This window comes from Chrysochloris asiatica, unplaced genomic scaffold (genome assembly GCF_000296735.1).
Source record: "Chrysochloris asiatica unplaced genomic scaffold, ChrAsi1.0 scaffold00007, whole genome shotgun sequence".
NCBI lineage: Eukaryota > Metazoa > Chordata > Mammalia > Afrosoricida > Chrysochloridae > Chrysochloris > Chrysochloris asiatica.
In genome coordinates, this window is record NW_006408525.1 from 13,468,757 (window position 1) to 13,481,600 (window position 12,844).

The 12,844-nt window shown below is 40.1% G+C and overlaps 1 non-coding gene and 1 pseudogene across 1 annotated transcript; both read left to right on the forward strand.

The window, feature by feature from the left end:
• Nucleotides 1–12,844, forward strand: part of LOC102815384 — a 63,420-nt pseudogene that overhangs the window by 34,475 nt on the left and 16,101 nt on the right.
• TRNAC-GCA lies at nucleotides 3,121–3,191 on the forward strand. The gene has a single exon. It is a non-coding gene; the product is annotated as a tRNA-Cys (tRNA).

Genomic DNA, 12,844 nt, shown 5'->3' on the forward strand with positions numbered 1-12,844 from the left:
AAAAAAAAAAGAAGAGAAAGCCCTGCCCCACACTTCAGTTCCATTTCCCAGAAGCAATTACCTTCAACAGTGTGTGAGGGCCTCATTTGAAATGCTTTTCTATGCTTTACAAACAGTACACATGTGTTCCTTTATACATATACCCATACATGGCTACATTTTCCACCACAAAAGAGCTTATACCATATGATTTTCAATAATATTGTTTTTTCTCCTAATAATATTTTTGTGGATGTACATTCCAAGTTGATATATATATTGATCTGATGAAAATCCTAAGGGGCAATTATACTGTGTCATGTAAGGGCTTCTGGACAGCACACAACACCAACATTTAGTTTTCATGCTGAATAGGAGCATCCAATGCACACACTCTAATTTATGCAACCAATCTCATATTGATGAATATTTGGATTGCGCGCAATTTTTTGCTATCAGAACGAGCTACCAATGAGCAAACATTTCAAACATTTGTTTTTCACAGACTCCTGTTCTTGCACCATAGTTTAAATTCTTAGAATTGTGAGTACTTTATAATAGGGTATATACAGTTTAATATCAGGTGGAGAGTTACAAATTACTCTTCAAGAAGGTTGAACCTATTCATCCTCTACCAATAAGAGGATGTACTCTCCACGGAGACCCTTCACGCTTTCATCCATCATTTCTATTTCTCCCAGGTTTTCTTCTGTGTTATAATTCATCCATCCTGATGTCAAGAAACTTCAATTTTCAGGATTGTTTCTTCTGAGTTCCAAGAACTCTTTCTTTTTCTCAGATTGTTCTTTTTAATATAACTGCTCTGGTCTCTCTCAGAATTCCCATTATTTTCTTTTAGATTTCCTTTTATTTCTTCTTTTAAGCTATCTCACCTGTTCGGATCACTCCTGTGGTTCTTTCCTACTTCAAACTGCCGACTCACCTTCAAGGCCTCAGGCATTTTCTGTATCTTCTCTTTCTTAGCACTCCCTGCCCCTATGATGGGAGAGCTGCAGATAGGCTGTTGGGGGTGGGGTCTCTAAACAGTGGTGGGTTTGCATTGAGAGGTAACCAACCAGTTACTATTGGTTCGGTTTAGATTTGTCTCGACACATGGAGTATGGTGTGGTGCTATAGGGTAAACATGGGGTTTCTGACTGCAAGGCTGGCAATTCAAGCTCCTGTTGGTGGTGGTTTCTATCCCAACTCAGAGAAACCACTTATAGGGTTTATAGGAGTCCTGGTGTGGCACTGTGGGGTAATGTGCTGGGCTGCAAAATCGGTTTGAACTGCAAGGTAGGTGGTTCAAGTTCACCAGCTGTTCCTTGGAAGCCCTATACAGGGTTGCTATGGGTCGGAACCACTAGACTGCACTTAACAGAAACAACAACAACATCAAAAATAGTTTTTTTTTTAAGGCTGTAAATCTTGATGGGAGCAGAAAGCCTCATCTTTCTCTCACAGAACACCTTGTGGTCTTGAACTGCTGAACTTGGGGTTAGCAATCTAATGCATAACCCATTATGCTACCCTATCTCTAGCATGTCACTCCTAGAAAACCTCTGACAGGGTCACTATGAGTTGGGACTGACTTGCTGGTACTAAACAACAGCAATATATTGTCCCTATATGAGAGCAGAAGTGCCCCAGAGTCTCCTGGGATGAAATCTTTCTGACAATAGCTCTCCAGATCTTTTTTTTTTACTGTAGAAAAGCTGGTGAGTCTGAACCAATTCTGAAACACCTCCCAAATCCCTCAAGACAAGGTGTAGGGATTTTTCTCTGAATTTCAAAAGTAGCTTAAGCTTCTTACATGTCTAAATTGCTATTTTTCAAATCATTTAGTCCCTCCAGCCAGGAGCAGGGAGAGAGGGAGTTACAGGAACACACTTAGATAAGCTTCTTCTGTATTTTCAGTCACTTCAAATGATACCCAGACTTCTAATGTCCTAATTGCTATAAAGATTTGTGAACATGTTTTGGTGACTGAAGATTGCTTATTGTATACACTTATGTCTGGCTACCAGTGAATTTTCTAAAAACTTGTACACATTTATGACACACTGTATAAACTTCCATTTTCTTTCCATTTTAACAAATCAGAGAACTGTTTATCTGCATTTCAATTTTTCTTATAAATTCTCAATATTTCCCACTTTTCATTGATAGGCTCTATTCACATTTGTTGTTGTTAAGTGCTGTTGAGTCGGTTCTGATTTATAACTACCCTGTATAAGGTGTGGCTGGCGGGTTTGAACCACAGACCATGTGGCTAACTGTCCAGTGCATATCCTACAGCCCCATACCAGTCAACCATACACATTGTTGTTAAGTGATGTCGAGTCAGTATCAACTCATAGCAACCCTGTATAGGATTTCCAAGGAGCAGTTGGTGGGTTTGAACTGCCGACCTTACAGTTCAAACTGAATTTGTGGTCAAATGCTTATCTTATAGTGCCATATACACAGGTGTAAATATAATCATTATTTACGTATTTAATTTATTTTATTAATGGTTCTATTGGGCTAACAGAGTTTGGGGTCCAACATTTTATTATTTCATCATTTGCATTAACATTTATGAATGTCTCCTTTGTTCCACGCACAGTATTAGGCATGGGGGTGGTGGTGGATCAAGAAGCTTGTGTTTTGGGGTGCAGCATGTTATAGAAAATGTTTTTGGGGGGCAGGTAGGCGTGAGGGTTAGGGTTGTGGTTATGGCAAGGTCTTGGCTATGCCTAGGACTTGATTTAGTATTATGGTTGTGGTTAGCACTAGGATTAGTGTTAGGGGAAAAGGCTGGGCTAGGACTCCAAGTAAGACTTTCAAGCTGATTCCGTGTCTTCACATGCATCATATCATATAACCCTCACATCACCTTTTGAAGACAAAGCCTAGGGCTCCCTCCCATCAAGGCTTGTTGAGAGTCAACGATCATCCAAGATCACAGAGCAAGTGGCAGATGTGAACAAGGATAGGGGGTAGAGAGGAAGCAGTGCTAGGAATCTAGAGGTCATGCAGTGATTCCTCAAGAAAACCAAGACCTCATTTAGAATTTCGATACCAGCACTCCCTTACTAGTTTGTTGTACTGTGGTGGCTTACAGGTTGCTATGATACTGAAAGCCAAGGCTCCAGCAGAGGGGATATAGCTCAATGGTAGAGCATTTGACTGCAGATCAAGAGGCCCCAGTTCAAATCCGGGTACCCCCTGGCTTGTTTAGGAGTTCTGGTGTGGTGCTGTAGGATAAGCACTGGACTGCTAACTGCTAACAGTTCAAACTTGAACTGTCAACCTTGCAGTTAGCAGTAAACTAACCGCAAGGTTAGACCTATACAGGGTCACTATGAGTTGGTACAAAACATCAACAGCATACCTCCAGGATTTCAGATATCAGACAGATGACTCATAGTAGACAGACTGCAGTGGAGCTTCCAGATTAAACCAAACTAGAGAGAAAGATCAGATGATCTATTTTTTGAAACTTGGCCAGTGAAAGCCTTTGGCTCACAATAGAACACTGTCCAAAATAATGCTGAAAGATGAGCCCTCTGTGTTGGAAGGTACTAAAACTATACAGACCACAACAATGGACTTGACTATATCAATGTGTCAGAAAACAGTGAAAGACCGAGCACAAGACTGTGGTACACAGCATCATGATGAGTGGGAACCAATCCAATGGTGTGCTGTTGTGGTTAAGTGCTATCAAGTAGGCTCTGATTCATAGTAACCCTGTTTAGGGTTTCCAAGGAGTGGCTGATGGATTTGAACTGCCATCTTTGCAGTTCAAACTGACTTTATGGCCCTGTGCATTACCCTGGTGAACAGTAACACCAAGTTCATACCCAATACCTCAACTGAAAAAGTAAGTATAAGTTATTTTTTAAAAAACAGTATGGTGAACAAAATTACTTAAAATCCAAACTTTCTAGCTTTTCCTGCCTTTTAAGAGAAAATGAAGAGATGGAGTTCTGGTGTGGGGTTATAGGATAAGCACTGGACTGTTAACCACAAGGTTGGAGGTACAAACCCATTAGCTACTCCTTGGAAACTCTGTATAGGGTTACTATGAGTTGGAACTGACTCCATGGCACCTAACAACAATAAGAGGAGATGATCTTATTCATAACAATATGGAAAGAAATGTCATTACCAAAGTATTCCCAACCTCTCTGCTCATTGACATCTTGAGTCTGATCATTCTCTGCTGTGGATTTTGCCCTGTGCACTGTTGGATGTTTAACAGCATCCTTGGACTCTACTTACTAGATTCTAGAAGCACCTTCTCCCTTAGTTGTGAAAGCAAAAAATATCTATAAACACTGCCAAATGTCTTCTTTATTGTTGTTAAGTGCCTTGAGTCAGTTCCAACTAATAGCAACTTGGTGTAGGATTTCTGAGAGCAGCTGGTGGGTTTGAACTGTTGACCTTGTGGTTCACAGTCCAGTACTAATCCTATAGCACCACATCATGAATCCATAGGTCCCCTTTGTTGTTGGTAAGTGCTATTGAGACATTTCTGCCTCATAGCAACCCTGTATAACGTTTCCAAGGAGTAAATGACGGGTTTGAACTGCTGACCTTGTGGCTTGTGGTCCAGAGCTGATCCTACTGCACCATACCAGGAGTCCAAAATTTTCATCCCCTTCCCACCCCATTTCCCTTTGTGAACCAGACATTTATATTTTTCCTTTGCAAATGAGACCAGTGGAATTTTAAAGAACTCTACGATCGATTTTCTTTATGCTGATGATGTGTGGAAAACAGAAGAGATGAATATATTATTAATGACTCCTTGAAAATGCAAAGTTGTCCTACACCTTGGCTACCTGGCATGAAAGCTAATTCTGCTATAAAAATATGAAGAACTGAATGACTAGTGAAAGTTTAGGGGAGTGTGTTGAGCAGTGGGGAAACGGCATCTCTTGAAGAAAGAAGAGCAGTAAGAAATTCTAGATGGCTGGGGGATTGAAGGGTCTTTAATTATCCAATCCATTCTTGTGGAATCAATTCTAACTCCCAAGACAGAGTAGAACTGCCCCACAGAGTTTCCAAGGCTGTAAATCTTTATGGAAGCCAACCATCACATCTTTATCCCATGGAATGACTTGTTGTTGTAAGTGCCATCAAGTCGATTCCAACCCATAGCAACCCTGAATAGGGTTTCCAAGGAGCGGCTGGTGAGCTTGAACTGCCAACCTTGTGGTTCAAACCAACTTTGCAGTCCAGCTCATTAACCCACAGCACCATACCAGGATTTCCCTGGGATGGCTGGTGGGCTATAAACACCAATCTTTTAACCAATGTACTTAGCCACAGAACCACCAGGGGTCCTTCTTTAATTCCAAAGATATTTAATATTCAATTCTAAATTGTTTACTATTCTGTGATATAAGACTTCTCCTGTACCCTAAATCTTCAGTAACGTCTGACACTTCCAAAATGCCCTGCACAAGGCATTTTACAGAAATCAACCCAAACAGGGTCTGTTTCCATCTCTTGAGTGATATGAATTGGGGCAAGAGACCTGCCGGGTAGCTGAGAAGCTGCATGGGAGATGGACTCAGAGACTCAGGGGTCAGGTTTAATCAGTCACCAACTTTGTGACTGTCCTCACCTTAGTCATCTCCTGAGTTCCAGGGGCAGCACTGTAGGATAAGCACTGGACCATAACGTTGGTTTGAACCGCAGGGCTAGCAGTTCAAACTCACCAGCCGCTCCTTGGAAACTCTATGCAGGATCGCTATGAATGGGAATCAAGTCAACAGCACTTAACAACCCTCCTTTTCATTGGAACCCTAGTTTGGCGCTGTAGGATAAAGCAGTGGGCTGCATAGTTGGTTTGAACTAGAAGGTTGGTGGTTCAAACTCACCAACTGCTTCTTGGAAACCCTAAATAGGGTCACTATAGTCGGAACTGACTTGGTGACACTTAACAACAACAACTCTCCTTTTCAAAGCAGTCCTGGAGGCATTTTAGAATAAGCACTAGACTATTAACCATAAGGTAAGCAGGAAAAAGATAAAACTTACTGCTCTCATAAAGATTTTGCAGTCTTAGAAACCCTACACAGGGTCGCTAGGAGCCGAAATTGATTCAATAGCAGTGGGTTTTTACTCTCCTTGTCAGGAAATAGCACATGACCAAGAATTGATGCTATAGAAAGAAGAAGTTGAAGCTGCACAGAAGGCATTAGTGAAAAACAAGACAGAATTGACAAAACACCAACTGAGATGTTTCAATACTGGAAGCTAGATTATGCACTGGAAGCACAAAGACATTGGAAGACAGCTACTTGGCCAATGAACTGAAGAAATGCATGTATGTACCCACTCCAAAGAAAGGTTATCTAATAGAATGAGGCAATTATCAACAATATCATTAATATCAAACAAAAGTAAAATTTGGCTGAAGAAAATTCAAAATATGGTACATCTACAGGGAACTGCCAGAAATTTAAGCCAGATTCAGAAAAGGACCTCAAACAAGAGATATCATTACTGTCATCAGATGGATCTTGGTTGAAAGCAGAGAATACCAAAAATAAGTTTACTTGTATTTTATTGACTATGCAAAGTCATTTAACTGTATGGATCATAACAAACTATGTGAAGAATGGGAATTCCAGAGAACTTAATCGGACCCATGCAGAACCCTGTACATAGACCAAGAGGTAATTGTTGGATCAGAATATGAGAATATCACATGGTTTAAAATCAGAAAAAGTGTGCATCAGGGTTAGATCCTTTCACCATAGTTATTCCACCAGTATGGTGAACAAACAATTGGAGAAGCTGGACTATATAAAGAAGAAAGCCGCATCAGAGTTGGAAGAGGGATTGAAACACTCACTGATGAAGATCGAAGACTATGTAGATTTCAGTATGAGTTACATCTCAACAAAGAGAAAACAAAATCTTTACAGCTGGATCAATAAGCAGCATTATGATAAAACCAAATAAATAAATAAATAAGACTGGAGTTGTCAAAGATTTCATTTTACTTGGAGTGACAATCAACACATGTGGACAGAGCAGTCAAGAAACTCAATGACATATTTTGTTGGGCAAATACGCTGCAAAAGACCTTTTCAAAGTGTTAAACAAGCAAAGATGTCACTTTGAGGACTAAGCCATGGTATTTTCCAACTGCTTCTAAAGCATGCAGAAGCTGAACAATGCATAAGAAAGACCAAAAAAGAATTGAGGCAATTTACTTATTGTGCTGAGGAAGAAAATTGAATATACACACCACGGACTGCCAGGAGAACAAATAAATCTGTCTCAGCATGTACAGCCCAACTGTTCCTTAGAATCGAGGAAGGCGAGACTTTGAGTTATGTGCTTTGGATATGGTGTCAGAGAGACACAGACCCTGGAGAAGGACATCATGCTCGGTAAAGGAGAGGGTGAGTAAAAAAGAGGAAGACCCTTAATGAGATGGACTGACAAATGGGTCAAACACAGCAATGACTGGGAGGATGGCACAGGACCAGAGCAATCATTCAGCTCTGTTGTACACAGGATCACTAAGAGTCAGACCCAACTCCACAGCACCTGACAAAAACATGTTTTCTTCTTACATTTTCCTTTATCTCTCTACCTTCAAATCCTACAATAAAACTCATTCTTCGAGGATGATTTCTTTGATTGCAATTACCAGTAAATTATGCTATGAGTTGCTGGATTTCTGAAGTGGAGGGATTCAGAAATGGCCTTTAGGCTAGACCAGGGTCAGCTCCCAGGATGGAGTGTGGTTTCATTAAAAATGGGGGTCATCTCACTTGATACCTTTCTTTACAGGTGTAGAAACTGAAGCATAATGCTTTGTTTTATAAGCAGAGCTTAGGTCTTTTGGCACATAAACCTGTGATTCCTCCAGCTAACTCCCCTGTCTATGAAAATCATCTTTCCTCAATAAACTGGTAAGTCTCTGACTTTTGCTCTAGCAGTTTCTAGGCCTAAAATAAAAAATTTAAAAACACAAACAAAACAGAATAAAAGCTATCTGACTAAAGGTTGACCCCAAGAATGACATAAAGTCCCACCTATATTCACACATCTTTTCTTGATGGCATCATTAAATCGTTAACTGACTCAGAATATTTTTTTCTTTCAAATATTACATTTCAAACTTTTATCTTCTGACAGCTGACAAGACAGAATCATAGAATCCTTTCATCTCTCACTGACAACTGTCCAGACCCTATAATTAAATAATGAATTCCCAAGCATTAATTATTCAAATGTCAATGTGACAGTTTTTAGCAAGGAACACATGATCTTTCAAACCAAGACTTTAAACCAGTTTCTTCTGGTTCAAATTCCTGCTGTGAATTTGCATTTCCACCCTAGATATACTGAATCTGAATCTACATTTTTATAAGACCTACAAGTGATTCTGGTAAATGCCCAGGCTATTCTTTGCATACATTAAAATTATCTATACATTAAATCATGTAGACATAAGAATATATAAGAATGTATATATAAGAATCACTTGGGGATCCTGCTAAAATGTAGATTCAGATTCAGTATATCTGGGGCTAGAAATGCAAATTCTCAGCAGGGAATCAAACACGAATAAGCTAGTTGGAAACATTGTTTCAAACCTGTTGTAACTAAATAAGCAAGCTCATCAGTGGTCAGTGCTTCTATAAGTAGCTATCAATTTTAATGAAACTTCCTTTGAAGTCACTTACAAAAAAAAAAGTCCACATTCATAGAATATGCAAAAAACCAAGTTGAAGTTCTTTTTCACAAATGGTGATCTCAGTTAATGCTGTTCAAAAACAATTCCAATAGGAAATCAATGATTCAAATCTCTTATGAATGACGCATGGACCTAGGCAACTTCTTGCTCATTTTATATGTTCTATGGTGTCTAGCAGAGCGTTCAACACATAGTTGCTATTCAACAGATAGTAGTTCTATGAATGAACTCCCAGCTTTCCCCAACAAGGGAATTCTTTCTGCCTCCTCCTCTGCCTCTATCACCAATCTCTGTGCCCAAGACCACTGACATTTTTTTTTGTCTCAGTGCCAAAAAGAAATTGTGGAGTCCCTTGTTCTAAAATTATTAGGAATTTGAAGATGGTGGCCAATCATAGGGCTCTTCCAAGTGTGGAGCCCTGTGCAACTTCATGGGTCATGAGCCCATGATGCCAGCCCTGTCTGTGCCCAGCCAGCTTCCCAACTTTCTGATTCCTTATCCATGCTAATCCTCAACTTACACCAGAACTCTCCATACCGCCTTCTTTCCTGTCTCAATCAGCTGCCCTCCTTGAGTCCACGCCCCTTCTTCCTCCTATTGCCTTTTCAGTGTTCTTACCTGGACTTTTTGTTTTGTTTTGTTTTAACAAGAGAACAAGACAACACTGCCCTCTTCTAGTTCATCTTTATCTTAACACTGTTTTCTATGTTTGAGTCCGTTATTGTAGCCACTGTGTTAATTTTTCCTATTGAAGGTCTTCCTCTTTTTCTTTCTTTGCTTTTTAACTTTTCATTGTGAATTGAGTGGAGACTTACAGAGGGAATCCATTTTCATTCAACAATTCATAGGCATTTTGTTTCATGTTACAGAAGGCAATCCCCACAATCTAACTTCCCTGTGTTTTCACATTTCCATTCCTCCTTCATTCTTGCCTTCTGAACTTTGTCCTTGGGCAAATGCTGCCAGTTGGTCTCTGTTGTTGATGTTGTTGTCTTGTGTTGTTTAGTCCGGTCAGACTCATAGCGGTCCCGTGTAGGATTTCTGAGGAGTGGCTGGTGGGTTTGAACTACCACCTTGCAGTTCAAATCAACCTTGAGGTCAGTGCTTGGTGGAGGTGGTAGGGGTGTGTCGTAGAGTCAATTCTAACTCATAGTGACCCTGTATGAGTTGCCGAGGCTGTAAATCTTTACGGGAGCATAAAATCTCATCTTTATCCTGAGGAACAGCTGGTAGTTTTGAACTGTGGACTTGAGGTTAGCAGCTCAATTCATACCCATTACACCGCCAGAGTGATCAGGTGTTAAATGATCAATTATTCCAAGGAATGCAAACCTCCCTATTGTTAGTGTTCCCTTTATGTTACTGCTGTTTTTGTATACTGTTGAGTTGGTTCAAACTCATAGCAACCCAGTATAGGGTTTCCAAGAGTAGCTGCTGGGTTTGAACGGCCAATCTTGCAGTTGCCAGTCCAGTGCTTATCCTATAGTGCTATACCAGGGCTCACTGTTTACCTTACATACCTGTGTATTGTTTGGATGAAAGGTGAGCCATAGAGATGAGTTCCATTCCAGGCCTGAAGGGTAACTAAAGACTAGAGACTCAGAAGCTCCACCAGCCTCCATCTGATCAGTAAGCCTGCTCTTTTTTTTATGATTTCACATTTCAGGGGTGATGTTTAAGCTGTGCCCTGAAAGCTAAGGTGGATCCGCTGGTTGAAAGGGAGAGGTGATCAGAATAGGCAGAAGGTATATATCTCGTGCAAAGTTCCTGAGCGAAGCAGAAGAAGACACGGGTTGTTGAGTGAAACAAAAAGCCAATGAGAAGGTGGGAGGGCAGTGGGGGATGAGAAGAGGTCAGCAATCTCCCATCATTACTTTAGGTGAAAAGGAGAGTGTTACTTCATTCCTGATTGGTGTAATGAATTCATGACTACATCTTTATTTTCAGCCCTCTCTCCTTAGATCCTTTTTTAAAGTTTTATTTAAAAATTTTTATAAGTAACATCCTCACTGAAGAAAATTAAGAAAACAGATAAAATTATCAAGAGGGAAATGAAGATGATTGCTCATCTTATTTTACTTGGCAATGACCCAGTGTTAAATGTATTCAGTGCATAGTGTCCTGTGTCTGTTTTGTTTTTTGTGTGTGTATCTGTGAAAATATGAATATGACTATGATTTTTACAAAAAAGATATCACAGTATCCATCTCCTAATACAGTGTTGCTGTTATTAAGTGCTGTCAACTTGGTTCTAACTTGGGTTTAGCAACTTATAGCTTTAACAACTTATAGCTCAACAGAACAAAACACCACCCCGTCCTGCAACACCCTCACAACTGTTGTTGTGTTTGAACCCACTGTTGCTGCTATGGCAACAATCCTCTTCATTGGGGGCCTTCCTCTTTTGGGGTGACCTTTCACTTAGCAAGCATGATGGTCTTCTCTAGTGTCTGGTCCCTCCTAACAACATGGGAGACACAATCTCACCATCCCCTCTTCTAAGAAGCATTCTGGCCACACTTTTTCCAACACAGATTTATTTGTTCTTCTGACAGCCCAAAGAACTTTAAATATTCTTCATCAACATCATAATTCAAAGCCATGGATTCTTTCTCGGTCTTCTTTATTCACTGCCCAACTTTCACATGCATATAAAGCAACTGAAAATGCCTTGGTTTGAGTCAGAGATACCTTAGTTCTTGAACTGACATCTTTGGTCTTGAAAACTCTAAAGAGGTCTTTTACAGCAGATTTTCCTAATATTTCTTTTTGTTTCCTGGCTGCTATTTACGTGAGCATTGGTTGAAATCCAAGCAAAATGAAGTCTTTGACAACTTCAATCTTTTATCCATTTTCCATGATGATATTTACTGTGAAGATTTTTGTTTTCTTTATATTGAAGTACAATTCACACTGAATATTGTATGCTTCATCAGTAAGCATTGTAAGTTCTCTTTATTTCTAACAACCAAGGTTGTATCATTTGCATATCATAGGTTGTTCATGAATCTTCCTCCAATTTTGATGCCGCGTTCTTCTTCTTATATTCCAGTTTTTTGGGTTATTTGCTCATCATACAGATTGAGCAAGCATGGTGAAAGGATACAACCCTGGAGTACACCTTTCCTGATTTTAAGCTATTCACTATCTCCTTGTTATGTTTGAACAACTGCCTCTTGGTCCATGTATAGGTTCCTCATGAGTACAATTAAGCGTTAGGGAATTCTCATTCTTGGCAATGCTTTCCATAATTTGTTATGAGTCACATGGTTGAATGCACAAATAAACATCTCTCTGGTGTTTTCTGCTTTCAGCCAAGTCCTATAGGATGTCAGTAGTGATATCCCTCATTTCACATCTTCTTCTGAATCCAGCTAGAATCTGGCAGGTCCATGTTGATATAACTGCTGTAACAGTTTTTAATTATCATCAGAAAAATTTTACTCGCATATGATATTGATGGTATTGTTTGATGATTTCCTCATTCCACTGGGCTATCTTTCTTTGGAATGGGCACACATACAGGTCTCTTCTAATCAGTTGGCCATGTTGCTGTTTTCCATATTAATTGGCACAGATGAGTAGAGCACCTCCATTTGCAGTGTTGTTATATTGTTGCTGAGTTCCAAAGAGTCAGTTTCAATTCATAGTGACCCTATATAGGGTTTCTGAGGAGTGGCTGGAAAGCTTGAACCACCCACTTTGCAGTTCAAACGGACCTTACAGTCCAGTGCTTATCCTGCAGTGCCACACCAGGACTTCCCATATACCATGGGAAGAGAAAAATCAAGAACCCTGTCAGGGTCACATCTAGAAGGCTGAGATCTGGAACCCCACAGTAAAGAATTATGTAGCTCATAATGTTATTGGTGCTGATGCTGAGAAACCCTGACTTAAAGGAAGCCAGACTGGGCTACTGCATGTGAACCAGATGGAGTCAGATGCTGAAATGACAGACTACTACATCCCACCTGGTGGAATTATCCTTCCTACTTGGAGGGCTAAACAAGGGTAAGATTCATATGACTATAGATGGGTATTCTAGAGCACTTGATTGTGCTCATGAGGAGCATATACATAGACCAAGAGGCCGTCATGTGAACAGAACAAGGGAATACTGAATGGTTTATAATCAGGAAAGGTGTGTGC